Raw genomic sequence first — 17,105 nt, forward strand, 5'->3', positions numbered from 1 at the left:
ATTGCAAGAGGTATTTCTAAGCTAACGAACTTGGCCGTATTTTGTTTGATCTCGCAACTTTTTACGGCCACAGGAACTTGCCTCCTGTTTTTGTTGGGATCTGTATAATTCAGAATAAAACAGAAACTTTGCAACGTCGTCCTGCGCAAAAAGATCCGCATTTTATCGATCCATTTTGGAAAATTTGAATTTGTTACAGGTTCATCGGTGCACTGAACAATTTAGACCTCGCTGGACATTTATTTGTAAAAGCTTTTACCGTAACTTTGCAAAGCATAATCGAGCAGCGAAAAAATTACAAAAATAGAAAAAGTGTGCGAAAAAAAGGGAAGAATTGCGAGGATTTTAATTCTATAGTCGATTTTATTTTTTTTTTTGTGGGCTATAGCGTTCACTGTCTACACCAGGACGATACACGGTCCGACCGATACGCATTTATTACATTTCAAACGAATGTCAGACTGTCACTTTCAAATTGAAATTACACGGAGACAGTGTCACCCACTCCCTTTACTCGGTTTCCTTGCTGACGCTGTTTCAATCTGTCCAGCTCTTTCCCTCTGCTCTTTGATTCTTTTGCAGCTCTCGATTCATCGTAGACCATGACAGACTTTTGCAATATTGGTGATAAATGGACGCACGCAGCCGGCGCGCTCATACGAAACGTACCTAATACCGTTTGAAAATGTGCGAAACATGGCGCCCACGAACGCATTACATACATACGTACATATCTACACTGCGAAAACACCGGCAGGATGTAACGCTTCGGAAATGGTCACTGAAAACAATACAGCTAAACAGGAATTATTATTTTCTTATTGGAATCATACGCTCGAATCGTATTTCATCTGAACGTAACAATTTAAAGTGTGAGCCATTAAGTTATATATAAAAATTATCTGATATTTTACAATATTTTTATCAAAAGCAAATATGAATCGGATAAAATTTCATGTTCGCTATCGATTGAAGTATGCATGTAATGTACAGACTGAATATATTTTTATTTAATCACCATGCTTAAAAAATGAAATGAAGCCGAGTAATATTTCATTGGGGATGTGATATTTTACAAACGTTCGGAGAATTTCTGTCTGCAACAAAACCATAAAGGTCGTGGCCGGGCTGCAACAAATACTAGCCAGCCAGGAATTATGATCTGTCGCAGTGTGTACTATGGAAAAGGAAACAAACGATAGTGGTACAACAGAAATTTAAATTTTCGTGCGGTCTGGGAGCATTTTGGTCCATCGAGCCGGTGACACGGTGTATTTAGATAATAATTCGAGCGCGGGGAATAGTATAATATTATTTTCCCGGTGCCATAAAACGATATTTAAATTGCTGGCAGCACGACGGGAAACTCGTGTAGAGTTGGCGAAGTGTTTGAATATTTTATCTTGATACGTCACTGGAATTGAAACGTTGGGATATTTCATATCTCACCGCGTATTAAGGTTTATAAGCGGTCATTTTTCTACCGAATATGTACGTACACATGTATATTTATTCGATTATAACGCGCGCTCGCGAATCTCAATCACACATCTTTTCCCTTGCAAATAGCAAAACAAATTCGCTTGAATCTCGTTAGTCCATTACGTATTCCCCTATCGGCCGGCGATTTCCATCTACATTTAAACCGGTTTCGATGTGAATAAATAAAAACGCAAACGGAAGGGACGTTACAATGTTATGGGAAGCTTTCACAGTTTCAAAGAAACAAACAATTGGAGATTTCGCGTTTTTACAGGATAAGTTCTGCCGTTGAATTCGTCGAAATTCATTTTGCCCGATTTTTCGACGGAATTTCGTTCAGTTACGACACCGCGCCGGGAGAATAATTTCGCATTCGGTAAAAGTTGTTTGCAACAATTTCCGTGTACACGCGTGTTCCCTGCTTCTCGATCGGTACGCCATTATGTTAGCGAAATTTCCTGCGAAATTGTTCCGTAAATGCAACTACATTGTATGATAAAACAGGCTCCATCGTATCTAAATGTTTTTAATACGCTGAACGTGCTCTGTGAAAGATCAATTCAATTGATACGCAAAGGGAGCGATAAAAGCTGAACCAATCTTTTCAGATTATCTTTACTGGACAGCGGATTTTATACATTCATGACAAAAATGTATGTTGTATGTTGTATGATGTTGTACGATGTCGTACTAATAAACATACTTATATTAAGAAAGAACATTTTAACAAAATAAGAATAAATAAATAAAAACCGATCTTTCGCGTACACAATAATTCACCGCAAACCACAATGCCGGTCATGCGAAGGTGACAAGGTTATATTTCGATTCCCCGTGCGCATCATCTAGCATTCGTCACTCCATAGCCGTAAACTGTAGGTAGCTCGGGTTTATGCAAATATGCGAAACTGCAAACGTGGACGAAATTCTCACAAATTATGCGAGACGTGCCGAGACAGGACAGTGTTTATGTTGTTCTACTAGACCTGCTATCCCGCTTCTATACATATATGTGCACGTACATACAACGCTACATAGAGTACCCTTTCATACTTAATTCGTTCGCATTTAGCATCGCTGAATCCGTACATCGAAACGGAGCTTTCTCGACTCATAAATCTAACTAATTAAAGGTCGAATGTGACGTAGCGTGTGTAAAATTAGAGGGAGTTTAAATCATCATTTCGGTGGCTTTGAATTCGTTTGTAAAGTCCGGACCTTTTTTCGGAAGTTACAATTTTGCCACACAGAAACTGCATTTGTGAATATTCCGGACAATGTTAACGCGATCAGTCGATTCACTTTTCATGCGAACCAGGAAACTCAGGATTTTCTTTTCTAGATTGAAAATCAGTTGCCTGACACTGAGAATAATTTTCACTTTCCAATTTTGTAGAATTTCTTTCTATACAATTTTGCTCTTCCAGCGACACCAACGATTGTATAAACAATACGCCTGCACGCTAATTTTGATAATAGAGGGTGCACGTCGTTGCTCTCGTGAAAACGGGAATAGCGCAACGTTTCTTGAGCGAGAGAGCGATTCTTTTCAGTGGATGCTTTCAAAAGAAACACTTGTAGATTTATTTGTAATGTTTTCGACGCACGTGCATACATCTCTTCGTGCGAGTAAAATTAGATTTCAAAGTTGGCTTCGCGGACAACTTTATTCTATCGTCGTTCTTTTTCCTTCTCGCGGGCCTCGGGACGGTAGAATTTACATTTTTAAAGGAAAATATCACTCTGGGCAGCGTTCCCATCACTGAGAATGTCAGTCGTTGTGAAACAATTACGTGTCTAGCAAACTGTTCAAATTAAGTGCCGAGGATTTCAAGGCAAATCATTGTTATTCGTCCTGTTTCATGTCGAATGTAGACAGTTGCAAATTTATTGATCCCCTCCGCAGTTACATTGTCAATATTAACGCTGACAACTCACACTATCGTTCAATGCCGTCGTTCACTGATTCCAAAATATTCCCTCTATTTTATTAACTGTTTTACTAATAACTAGAGTGCGGATTTTATGCATTTGTGACAAAAATTGGTACGTACATTTTAAAACGATTTAAGGCCACCAGTGCATTAGTTTTATCTTAATAGGATAATTAAAAGAAGAAAAAATTTATATTTGGCTCCTGCGTCTTGCAATTAATGCATATATTTTTTATTTTGCATAAAGATCCGCAGTCTACTAATAACACATTCTCAATTCCTGTATATTTCGGGCTTTTGAGGTCCTTTGAAGTCAAGGTCGAAGAACATCCCAGAGGTCTATGTTATAATCTGCATAAAACGAGCAGATTTACTAACATTTCTCACATTTTTTGTTATAATTTGCTCTTCAGCAGTTATATGTTATGTTAATATATATTTATTAATAGAACGATGCTGGAAAGATTGATAGAACAATGCTGGAAAGTTGAGTGAAAAATTGTTGCACCTTTTATTTGTCTTCTAGAATTTCATTTTTCACGGAAGTCGGCGTTCCAAATTGTTCGCGGCTTTTCCGTTTGTTATCGACACAGATAAGCTTCTAATAAAAGTGCAAGGGCTGAAATCGTTTGTTCCGAACGTTTCGAAATTACTCGGCACGGCGCGGCGCGGCGAGGAGTTGTTTGGCGAACCTTCTGTCTGCCTGTAATATTCATTCTTCTTCTCATGGTATTTGAAAGTTTCGCATCGAGGCAAGGGATTTGGTGTTCGAGACTTTTCCATTTCCCGGGAAATCCCTCGCGGCACTGTGCACACTTGCGGCGCGACTTAGCTTACGTTTACCACTTGCACCTCTCGCTTTAGCTCTTTCTTCACCTCTTAAACTTCTCCGCGCTTGCTTTTCTATTAAAATCTATGAATTCCCGATCGCATGTAGCACCGTTGCCCGATGAAAGGAAAAATTCAGTCGGCGCATTCTGTTTACTTTCGATATCATTTCTCGAAGTCCGAAAACCGCACGAAATCCAGGACATTTTAAGGACGTTCTGTAGGTACAATGGGAGACAAAAGTACAAGAAATACGAAATCCATCAATATATTGGCAATGAAAGCCATTCATGAGTATATTTTGCATACTTTTCTATACTTTTTTTTACACTGTTGTCGCGTTTCCACGCTAGTCAGATGACAACACGATAAATTTGACGTTTTGTAACTGTTTAGTGAATCCTAATAAATTTTGAACATAATTAATTACATAATTTTTACTATTGTATATACAATAAAAAACTGGAGTTTCTAGTTGCGTTTTATAGGTTTAAATAGGGTTTGAAGTGGAATTTTATGAGTTCTCCATAAGAGGACGTGTTAAAATGTGTAAACTTTAAGTTGCTATAATTCTTAAACGGTGCAGTGAATCGAACCCAAACTTTGGTAATTGCATTACTTTAGTAAGAATTATATCTTGTCAAAAAATTTTGTTGCGTTTTTATATACCTCCAGAACATCCTTAATAGTGCAGTAGGTAGATAGAGTGGAAATCGTCGCCAGTCTACTGCGAATTATGGCGAAAATAAGTGAGTGAAACGTAGAGTGGAGGATACATTGAAAGAATTTAAGAATATTATTAAAACCATTATCGGAAGACAAAGTATGCATAAAAATTTGCAATAAGATGATTGTTATCAACACTTTCGTTATCGTCCTTACCCTTTACTTCAAACGCCGAAAATTTCTTTTATTTATAATCGCGGCAGTTCGGTAGCCAGTAATAAGTGGAAATCATGTTTGCCGGATTTAGGATGTCGAGAATAGTGGTACGTAACTTAAAATAGATTTGAAAATGAGTTAATTAGAAATTGTAGAATCGCTGAAGCGTATTCGTCCACATACCGTGAAAATCGTTCTTGATTCACTAATATCTTGTCAAATTTTCAACAATTTTGTTGCGTTTTTATATACCTCCAGAACATCCTTAACAATAGAACTAGCTTGTCGAGATGGATATTGAATCTGTACTCCTATGAGGAGTGTTAGTAAATAAGAAATACTTCCAATTGTATTATTTAAACAAAAATATTATGTATCGGATTTAATTTGGTTTGCGAACACCTTTGACCGTTTCATCTGGCGCTACTGTTTGGACTATGGTGTTTCAGTTGGAGAGTTAGGCGGAACGCAGTCTGATTTGAAAAAAGTGCACAGCCCTGTAGCCATAATGGTTTGGTTGAACCACTAGGACTGTGCCGGAAAGTGAGCGCAATGCGGATATAGTAAATGTTTGCGGTGTGTCAGTGGCACAAGGAGCAACCCAGGTGTAACCGCCAACTGTTTTCAGATACACTTGCTCTATAGAGACCTGGAACACGTGTGGTAACTAACTGGGTGAATGGTCAGTCAAACTTCCGGCTACGAAATTCGGCAAATATCCGAGAGGCTTGATTTGCCTCTCAGGAACCCAATTACAGCACTTCCTAATGACTATCGAGTTAGTTCCACAGGCGAACTTTTAGAATAACTGTGTACCACCAACGCTGGTGTCCTAACAATGTTACCATACTGCTCGTGTGTCATTAAAAAATAGTTTATAACTCGGTCCATTAACATTAACCGGACGAGATTTCTTCCGAGTGAATTCAAGTGAGTTCAAGCACGAAGTTGAATTACGAAAAATCTAGTTTCAGAGGAATATGCTGTCACTTGTTTATTCGAAATTAGTTTGACTACGTAGTACTCTGCTCAATCTACTACTAGTTTACAATATTAACATTTTTATATTATATTGCAATATATGAACGCCAACATTTTTGTGACATATCTGGTAACATATTATAATACTGAATAAAATTGAATAAATATCATATGCAATTGAAAATGAAATTAAATTAATTTCTAGAATGGAATTATCGCATATTCATGCTCACAAAAGTTGGTTGGGAGAAGGTTTCTCTGTGATATTATGCATTGCAGTTTAATACAGATGCAATTAGCTCTACACCAGCAATTTTCAGACAGGCTTACAATTTCGCCAAACAGGGTATTAGGAAAAGGGAAAACACGGGAAAAGTAGTGGAAAAATCGTAGCAGGGTGCTCAAGGAAAAGGCCCTCGTCGAGGTCGCTGCCCTCTGTTTTTCGACTGTGTGCGTGGCCGTACACGCGACTAAGCGTTCAGCTGTCTGGGGTTGAAACGGCTCGCTTCCGAGGCAGAACCATCAATTGTCAACACTTAAAATCTCAGGAATACAGCCTCCACTTGCAAAATAGTCGAGGATCTTCCAAGCGTTTCCACATTTTAAAAAATATTCGATATTTCTCAGTATTCCGACCTCTTTTGCACTTTACAGCCATAATCCTCTATTTTTATCACTGGACTGCGGGTCTTCGTGGAAAATCAAACTTTTCTGCATCAATTTCCATAATTGCAAAATTATTTTAACCTCTGCACTGATTTAAATCGCACACTGTCACATTAAAATTATTATGGATGGCACCAAGCATAAAATCTGCATTGTTATCAATAAAAAATTCGTTTTTTCATTCTTTTCATTCTTGTGCGTCCATGGAACTCGCGGTACCTATTAAACCTATTTTTATAAGATCAACGCAACGCATAACAAAACGCACGGAAGAATTATTTACAGGGCAGGCAGAGTCTGCACGCAACAATAAATAAATTCGATATCGGAGTTCATTCCGCAATATTATCTCGCGCGTAAATCACCGGCACATAGGAAATACGCCATAAAATAGCTTAAGTGTGGTGCGATACCGACTCTCTCCCCTGCTTACAGTCGTAAAACCCGGTAAAAAGGTATAATAAAATGATTAATTGATCGTCCGTTTTTATTGGCAAGTGTCGGTCCGATAGCGTCATTAGATGAAAAGTAAGTCCTAGAAGGACAAAGTTCTGGGATAGGATGTCATTTAACGCGATAAGAATAATAACTTTATAGGAACCTGTGGCTCTAGAAACGACTTATCAAAACCTGCATATCAACCGGCGGCTCGTGTACGCGTTGACACGAAAGAGGGAAATAAAAGCAGCGAGTTTATAGGTAGCCGAGACTCGACCCAGTCGTTTCGTTCGAATCGTAAATCAAGGAAATCGCACCTCCGACGTCGCCGCCATTACATGCTGATGTGATTTTTAAACGGGGATAAAAAAAAATATCCTCGGCCAGATAATGGCATGGTGCATTTAGAAACGACGGTATCTTCGCGTTTTATTTATACATTGTCCCGGAACGTTCAATCCGAGAACAAACATAATGTTTAACGTTCATGTTTCGTGTATTTCGACGGGACACAGTTCAATTCTTACGGGGACCATTCAGACACCGGGCCAACGTAGATTGTAGAATTTAATACTTTGTCGGATTCAATTTGTGAGAGAAATTTATTTAATTTCAGAGGATATGGTATACAGTAGGGAGAAAAACTGAACCAATAATGCTAGGAATATAGAAGAATAACAAAAAATCAACAGTATAATCATTTTTATCATAGTTAGAAGTAACTTGAGAAATTTTTTTCAATAATTAATGTCTCCTCGTTTAGTAATGACAACAAAAATAGATTTACTCGGCAATATTTAATGTATTATTTATTTTTAATATTTCGTCCACAACCCTTGTGCTTGTAAAACTGCACTAATTCGCTTTGGCATACTTCCTACTAATTTTTCCTAGTTAACGATTAATATGTATTTAATCGTTAACCGCAATTAACGACTAAACTAGGAGATTAATTGTTAATTGCGATTAACGATTGAAGTAGAAATTCAGTCGTCAATCGTTGATTAAATTTTTGCCCAACTCTGCATGAAGACTCCTCTCCCTATTCCTGACTCCTCCCCACCAAACTCCTGTGAATTGTGAGAGGAGGGTGGGGAGACTAGGAGTAAATAGTTGATAGAATCTACCTCGACTCATCTGAAAGGGTTCTCTTTTCTATATTTAAGCTAACCTAGACCCCTGAATGTACCCCTAACTCCTAACAGTGAATGAATTATTGTAGGGAATTAGGGATTTTAAGCTCTCGTGACCATTTTCTGCGCTGTAGGTTACATTTGACAGTATTCGATCGATATAAGAACTATTTTACCAAGCAGAACCAGTCGGCGTTCACTGCCGTAATTCTCTCGCGAAAGATCGAACGAGAAGTTAAATGGAAGAGAATTGCGGAACTGGATTCGACATTCCCATCCCATTTGGGAAGGAACGTTAAGCATCGCGAGAAATATTTGATTCTCTGCTGCTGTCTGAAGACTGAATGTTATTCGATAAACGTTTTCGGATTTTAGGCGGGGCTTTTCATACGCCTGTCTCGCCCGGTGAGATATGAAAGATTATGAATGATCGATGGGCCTCCTTTAGGGAAGTTTCGAAGAGAGCAATAAGAATCGACGAGCTTGAGCGACTTATGGAGATATAATGCAAATCTGATAGCCCGGGCTTGTTTTCTTTTATCAAAATTTCGCCCTTGGTGTACGCCGAAATCGACGGAATATTAAAACTGTTAAATTTTATATGTATATATCAATGTCCGTCAAACTGCAATCTTATAAACTTTAAGGTATTGATTGCACAGGGACAAGAATATTTATCTAGAATATTTCCCGGAATATAAACTGTCCCGTTTGATTCTTCATTGAAATATATAAAATAGGGTGACAGTGAACCGCTGTCCATAAAATACTCCGACACACATTTTCCAAGGGCCGTATAAACGCAGTAAACGTCCCATGGATGCGTTATTCACGATGCACAATGCGATTCTACAGCGGGGGGTCCGTTCGCGATCGAAGTTTTCGGAAAAATTAGTATTGTATTTCATATCTTTTTCGCGGTTGACAAGGCAGAATTGCCGACGGAAGAAGATAAATCGGATAAAGACGAGCCCAGAAAAACTTTTCACCAGGAATCCGTTCATGAATATCTTACGTTCGGAGAACGAATCCGATTGTAGTAGAGCTTCTCACATGGCAATCCTTTTTGCGCTCTTTCCCCTCTTCGACTTGCATTATCTCCGCGAGATACATTTCTAAAAGCGTATTCGGCACATTCCTTAGAACGTATTCGATGATCTTCGTAATCCTTGTGGTAGCCTCGAATAATACCCCCTGATTTGAATATCTTTCGCAGACTTTATCGATAACCTCGTGGAATCAAATCCGTCGAGAATGGTTAGCTACAGTTTATTCAACGAATTTATTGTCACAGAATATATTTGGTTTCAATTTTTACAGGTAAGTTTTATTATGTTAGACTGAAAATTAATGAAATACAGGTGTTGTCTATTGTATTGGAAAATGTTCTGACATCTTGCGGTATCAATTATCCGTCTCGCACACTTCGGAGCAACGATTCGCGTATTAATCATCGAATAGATGACAGTCCATTTAGGAAAGTAGTATGTCTCGATAGTGAGTCAGCCAACTGCAGAGAGTATGGGCATTCAAGCAATTTATAGCACACGTTTCAGATTTTACTGTTTTTCGAAATGTGCTGATTGTGAGCTTATAGAGTCGTAAATGTATTGCAGTACCTCTTGCATCAATAAATTACAAAACTGTGTGTGAAAATAAGATCGGTGGGTTACATTTTTGCAAAAAAATACCTGCTTTGACGCTAGCAGCACTATCGATTGAAATTACTCATTTCTAATTGCTTACATAAAATGACAAGGGTAGATTTAATTAAATTCGATGTGACTTTTAGTGCAGTATCATGTTATTAGATACTATATTTACAATGCAAAAAAGCGGTGTAATAAATTTGTCCTCGGTGCAGCACTCACTTCAGGTTATCGATAACAGCTTGTATTATCTCGATATAAAACTGGAATAATATCGCGCACAGTATAAATATTTACCAGGTCTGTCATACACATTATAGTGAAACTGGAAAGTAAAATATCGACTTGCCTCTCGGGTGAGAATTTCGTTGCACTTCATTTCTTACCTCCACCATCAACATCGGCATTATTCTAACAGTGTTATCGTCCGAAAGTACAAGACTTCCTCATACATATGTAGATCCATGTACCTTTACATATGCATGAATCCGATACAGCTAACTCTAATCTGTATAGAACCGTTGCTATTATCACCAGACGGATTTGCATGTTTCATTTCGTTTTATCAACTTTCCCAGTGCTACTATTAATTATTCCTACGTCCGTACTCGTTTTATATACCTCGAAATTAATACATAGTGCTTTCTACATGCAATATTTATATGATTTACAGATGCCTATAGTTCGTCGCTGTCTTGGCTCGCCAAAATTTCTATCCCGGTCTCAGTAATCTACTTTCAAATTAGATTTAAAATCCTTCTTCCTTCTTGGACGCTTTCTAGAATACCTTCAACTATTCTCTGAACACAATGAATTATTCGAACAACTACTAGATCGTATGCTGTTACGTTATTTTTGATATACAATTATTTGAGACATAGACAATTTTTACTTTGCAATATACAGTTACTCGAATTAAAATTCGGACGCTCTAAAAAAGACGATAACTTTTTTAATATTGTACTATACGGTTTGAACTTTTTTGGGAAGCTAGAGCAATTAGTTTCCTATAGGGTGTGAAAAGAAATGTTTTTAAAAATTGCAATTCATCGGAATTGTAGAAAAAATATTAAAAGTTGCATTTTACAACTTTTTTATGTGGGCCTATATTGAAAATTTTACAAAATACGTTTTGTAGATCTGTGTGAATTAAACATATTCTGAAAATTTCGTCAAAACGTTCAGAGATGATAAAAATTGCAGATTTTCACGATTTTCGGCCTATGTCTAAGAATTCTTACATTCTTCAATGCCTGTCGTTTTTTCCTGCGTCAACCGATTGTGATGAAACTTTCACAGTGCATATAATTGACGCAGACCTACAAAACGTACTTTTTAAATTTTCAATATAGGCCCAGATAAAAAAGTTGTAAAATGCAACTTTTAGTTTTTTTCCTACAATTCTCCGATCTTGCTATTTTTCAAAAAGAAATTTTCACGTCCTGTAGTAAACTTATTGTTCTAGCTTCCCAAAAAAGTTCAAACCGTATAGTACAATATTAAAAAAGTTATCGTCTTTTTTAGAGCGTCCGATTTTTAATTCGAGTAACTGTACATCAGTAAAAATTGTTTAGAGGAGAAATAAATTTTGATGCAACTCGCATGCCTCGGAATTGACGCAGAAATTTTCTATTCGCGAAGGTCCGCAGTGTAGTAATCACTCAGGCTCCCCGCAATCGTCAATGGGACTTAAAGGAGCATTCACACGCGGATAAGAGACACGAACGATGGGACGGACACTCGGTTGCAGAGCACGAAGGCTTCAAAGGAGGATCCGCTACCGTGCCTGTGGAGTCACACTGTACCAAAAGGGCAGTACTTCGACGAAATGCCGGTACGAAGCCTCAGAATGAAGCATGTATCTTCTATCTCGCAATGGGGGCGATTATGCTAGAAATTCGGTGGAGAACAAAAGCCGGGTGTCACTTGGTGGGCACCGCCCTTTTGCTCGCCGATAAGAACGCACCGAGTCAGCGAGACGTTTCTCAGGGGAAAGATAAGGGTAAGGCAGATGCCCTAACGTGCGCTAACGAGACACCGGAAATCGAGACGTTACCTGTCTCCGTTCTTGTGTATCGAATGTCTAAGACTTTCCTCCGGTAGCCACATTATCGTTTGCAGCAATGTTTACTATCGCAGTATTAACCCCTTGCGGTCGCGTTTCCTTTGGCTGCAAGAGCTCCATTTGCGCGAATCGATTTTTGTTTGAAGAACACTGATGCAGCATCGCCATCCACGTAGACAACGATAATTATTATTCGTTGGGTCAAGTGTTAACATTTTATGCCCCATTATTGGCGTATTATAATTATCAACGAAATTATTTAAAGTCTAATTCATTCTAAAGTTTAATTCATTATTTCTGCAGAATTGAAAATGGACCTGCATGCCAACTTATTATTCAGTGTGCCAAATAGTAAAATATTGACAGAGCTCTTATCCCAATTCTTCTATTTTTATCTAATTAAATAAATGACTTCGATTTTAGAAATGTTGCAAAACTTAAGGATGTTCTGGAGGTATATAAACACGCAACCAAATTTTTGAAAATTTGACAAGATATAATTCTTACTAAATTAATGCAATTACCAAAGTTTGGGTTCGATTCACTGCACCGTTTAAGAATTATAGCAACTCAAAGTTTGCACATTTCAACACGTCTTCTTATGGAGAATTCATAAAATTCCATTTCAAACCCTATTTAAACCTTGAAAAACGCAACTGGAAACCCCAGTCTTTGTTTTTATATATAGTAAAAATTATGTAATTAATTATGTTCAGAATTTATTAGGATTCACTAAACAGTTACAGAGCAAAAATTATAAACTGTTACAAACGGTCAAATTTATCGTGTTGTTCTTCTCACTAGCATGGAAACGCGACAACTGTGTAGACCACTGTATATAGCTACAATCAGAGGGTACAATTGTTCGCAAAAGTCACTTACAATTTTTTATAATATGAAGACAATTTGATTAAAAAATAAATATAACATGAAATTCACTAATTAAACGAAAGCTTTTTGAATTAATCTACTTTTTTTTAATGCAAAATATACTCGTGAATGGCTTTCATTGCCAATATATTGATGGATTTCGAATTTCTTGTACTTTTGTCTCACATTGTACCTCCAGAACATCCTTAAACCTATTTAAACTTTTTTGCGCATACCAAATCGATAAAAACGAACATAAAATACGTGAATGGGGATGTTGCATTTCCTAAAGCGATTTTTTAGGCATGTTTGAGGCTGATCGAAGCGAGACAATAGAAATTTCGCCGAAAACTGCCAGTTGATTTTTCTAAGGGACGTGTTTCTTTGCCGATGCCTTTTCGTGCGATCGAAAATACCGTGTACGCTCGGTGTAGTGGAACGGAGCATCTCGTCGGAACGGAAGCAATATAAATGTAGTGGTGTTATTGATCAGGTCTCGTGTGCCCGAGGGTTTGTTGTCGACGGTTAGACCTTTCTGTGCTTCAAATTGGATCGCATCTGGCTTCTCCGGTGTCGTAACCGCTCCTTAAGAACAAAGCATTGTCTTTGCTTCCTGCGTGCAACATCGACCCCGGTGATTAGGTCGCTTCTCCTGTAATATTGTTTCTTCACCGGAGTCAACAGCGGAGCTGACTAGCACGAAAAGTTCACCGTCACCCCCCACGGGATACAGACGTTTCTGACATAGCTCCTTTTACCCCGTTATTTGACAATTCTTTCGAGCACGTTTTTCAAAGAGCTGTTTCCGCAAACTGCTGCGAAACAAGCAGATGTTGGTTCGTTTACAGCATTATTTGCCAATTTGTAACCCGAACACCACGCCTGCCTTACGTACTAATTACTTCGCACGTTTCTTCTTGAAACACGGTGTATTTTCTGCACGCCGATTCATTATTTACGAACGGACTGCGGATCTACGTGCATTTGTGGCATCTATGAATTTGTGAACTTTAGAAGGAAGTGTAAATTAATGAAAATCAATAGCATTCATAAAATGGACAAAATAGGGACAAAGAGAATTGAAAAATAAGAAAATGGGAAGTAGCAATAGAGAATAACAAATAGCAAAATAAGCTAAATAGAAAATAGGGATTGCCAATTTTTTATAGCTATTGACGTTGGCTTTTTATTAATTGGACACCGAGATAAAAATTAAATTCAAAAGAACGAGAGATAAGTGAGAACTGAATACTTGTATTGCAGAAGCAGCGTCCTCGAACGTTGATCTTTGAATTTCGTCGAGGAGGTCAGCTACCATTTGAAATTTACCGGCGAGAATTACCTAGCTAGATTATAGTACCTTCGAAATAGCAGATCGATAAAGAAGAATGGAGATTGAAGCGACGAGCCGTGTGTTCAATTTTAATTTGCATGGGAACTGCGCTCTCCTGCTAGCTTTCGGTTTAATTCTTATTTAGAGATCAAGCGAATTGGCCTTACAGACAGAAGATAGTGTGGGGACTGGTAGTGGTGCAACGAATTCCAAAGACGGTCGTTGTCGTTCAGCAACAGCCGATACAAGGTACTTTCTCCTTTATCCAGTCATACGGTCGAACTCTGTTATAGCAACGGCGTGATGGTGAACTGGAACTTCTTCCGACTCTCGTGTCGTTGAGATTTTTACGTCGAAGACGGCCGGGATTTTCTATCCCGAATGGCAATTCCGTAAGAGACTACGATACCTGAGGGTACAATCGGTCCTACAAGTTTATGGGAACTCCGGCGGAATTAATGTCAATATTGTTACAGGCGTGGAAAACTAAGAACTTCGCCGTAACACGTTTGGCACACCGTAACTATTCCTGACGAAAAGTATTCTTTTATTCTTCGTCTTGCAATTACATTACCTTGGTAATACTATTATCTCCTCGCCTCGCGATTTTACTCGGACGTTTCAAAATAAAACGTAATATTTGATTTTGACAAACCGCTTTGTATTGCTTCCAGATTAATGTACAATAAAATGGTTAAGCTGCTGTTGCGTGTTATGATGGAAAGTTTAAAATAGCCTGTGAGACTATTCACTTTGAGGCAAGGAGTTAAGTTGAATAACTAAAATTTTTTTACAACTTCGCTAGTTTGGCGAACATTGAGTCCTTTACGAAAATGAACGTCGTAGTGACAGTGTTATTTACGAGAATGAAGATTAAGAGCAAATGAAGACTAATCAAATTTTTCAAAAAATTAATGCGAATCCCACAACATTTTGTTTCATTATTTCTGTGAGAGTATTTTCAGAAGCTTCCGGGCACAAACAACACATTCAGAAAATCGTACTCGTCCATAACGATCATCCGAACGAATTGCAATTAGTGCCAGTTACCGTGTAGCATATGCAACCGAATTGCCGCGGACTCATTACCGTGCCGGATGCAAATTGCGATAAGCCAGCCGACGATTTTGACAGATCACGGATCCATATGTATGTCAGAAGTTAACGTTCGGAAGTGTGGACGAGTGTAGTCGAGGGTTGCGCATAATACAAAGGATATTACTGGGTTTAGTATGCAAAGCGAGGCATCGAAAGCCTTCCGCATCCCTTCAGCCTGAACCGTTGCTATCCTCGATTCGTATCATGCTAGGTGGCACAAGACACGAAACATCGTGATATTTATACGGCTGAGCCGATTGATTTCGTGAAATGGGATTTCAGTCGAAAATGCAACGCCTTAGTCAATTGCAAAGTCATTCGACTGCGGATCTTCATGAAAAATAACAATTGTGAGAAATGTATCAAGTCAAAGTGAAATGAAAATTAACTTTTTTCAATCATTCGGAAAAGTCGAAAATAGGAGCTCAAGCGTCGTGGCCACTCGCGTGGTATACCTCGCACTAAAGGAGATATTCGTCTGTCTTAAATCGTACAGTTCTTGTTTTCTTAGATCGAATATTTACTGTAATACTAGAGGCGAGTTGTTGTAGGGTTGTTGTAGCTCGCTCGCTTTGCGAGCTCGCGAATAAATTGTAATCGAAATTAACTAACTGGCGAATGTTTATAATGTCGATAATGCAAACACAGACGTCGATAATGTAAATTTCTATTGAAATATTTATTAAAAGCTGCGACGTTCTATTGAAATATTGATTAAAAGCTACGACGTTCGTTTTTTGTTGTATTGAAATATGATTCTAAAAGCACTTTTAGTTTTTCCCGAATTTTCATGTTTCCGGGCAACTTTTCCAATTTTTTTAAATCTAAAAACCTGATTCGGACTACAACGAACATTTAAAAAAGAAAAATTAGCCAAATCGGTCCAGCCGTTCTCCCGTGATGTCGTGACCAACGAACAGCATTTGATTTTTATTATAATAGAGATTAAGTAGTAATATACACTACACCTCAACGATTTCTTTGTTAATTATTCCTTAATGTTTGAGAAACTCTTATTGTCCATTTCTTCTTTTCTTTCTTGATTTTAAAACTAGAATTGCCAAGCATTGAGAAATAGACAACTGTTGCTTTAAAAAAATGAAGGACGGCATTGATTCGGGTATTGCTATAAGACGTACCTAAAATATATACATACACATATATGTTTATGCAAAAATCTCGCAATATTTTGTTCCCACGACCCATTCAACCCGAACGTTAACGTTCGCAAGCTGGTAAAATCCCGGTCAAAGGATTATAAAGCATCAACGTGCCGCGCGTACAGCCGTCATAAACCGACAAACCGATCATCTAGGAGCACCATGATAGTATCCTAAAACCCTGTATGCGTTCCCCGACTCTTTGCTAGCTGTCAAAATTTATGGACACCTGCGTTTCCGCACCGCGTGTACTCCGGTTAAATATTTTATTCTCCCACTGTTTTGCTGGACACATACACAGAAACTCATAGATTCTTAATGGATAGTCATCATTTTGTGACGATCATACACATTCTCGTTGAAGTATCGTAGATCCCTAGCAGCGTCGATAGTCGTTGAAACAGACACTAAGCTAGCTCTCGTGGTCCCCTTTCCATTTTGCATCGAAACAAAAATGGAATAAAAATTGGTTTCGACGCAGCTGCCGAAATCATTTCGGTGTGTCTACACGGAAGATTTATTTATTTATGTGTAGGTTTACCAAATATTCAAGGCCGCTTGAAAAATATTACGAATATACTTTGAG

At 38.1% G+C, this 17,105-nt stretch overlaps 1 protein-coding gene across 2 annotated transcripts in view; it reads right to left on the reverse strand.

Annotated features, from left to right (window-relative positions):
• The window catches only part of Invadolysin (leishmanolysin-like peptidase, invadolysin), a 139,890-nt gene that overhangs the window by 75,120 nt on the left and 47,665 nt on the right, over positions 1 to 17,105 (reverse strand). The window lies entirely within an intron of this gene.

This window comes from Lasioglossum baleicum, chromosome 5 (assembly GCF_051020765.1).
Source record: "Lasioglossum baleicum chromosome 5, iyLasBale1, whole genome shotgun sequence".
Taxonomy (NCBI): domain Eukaryota; kingdom Metazoa; phylum Arthropoda; class Insecta; order Hymenoptera; family Halictidae; genus Lasioglossum; species Lasioglossum baleicum.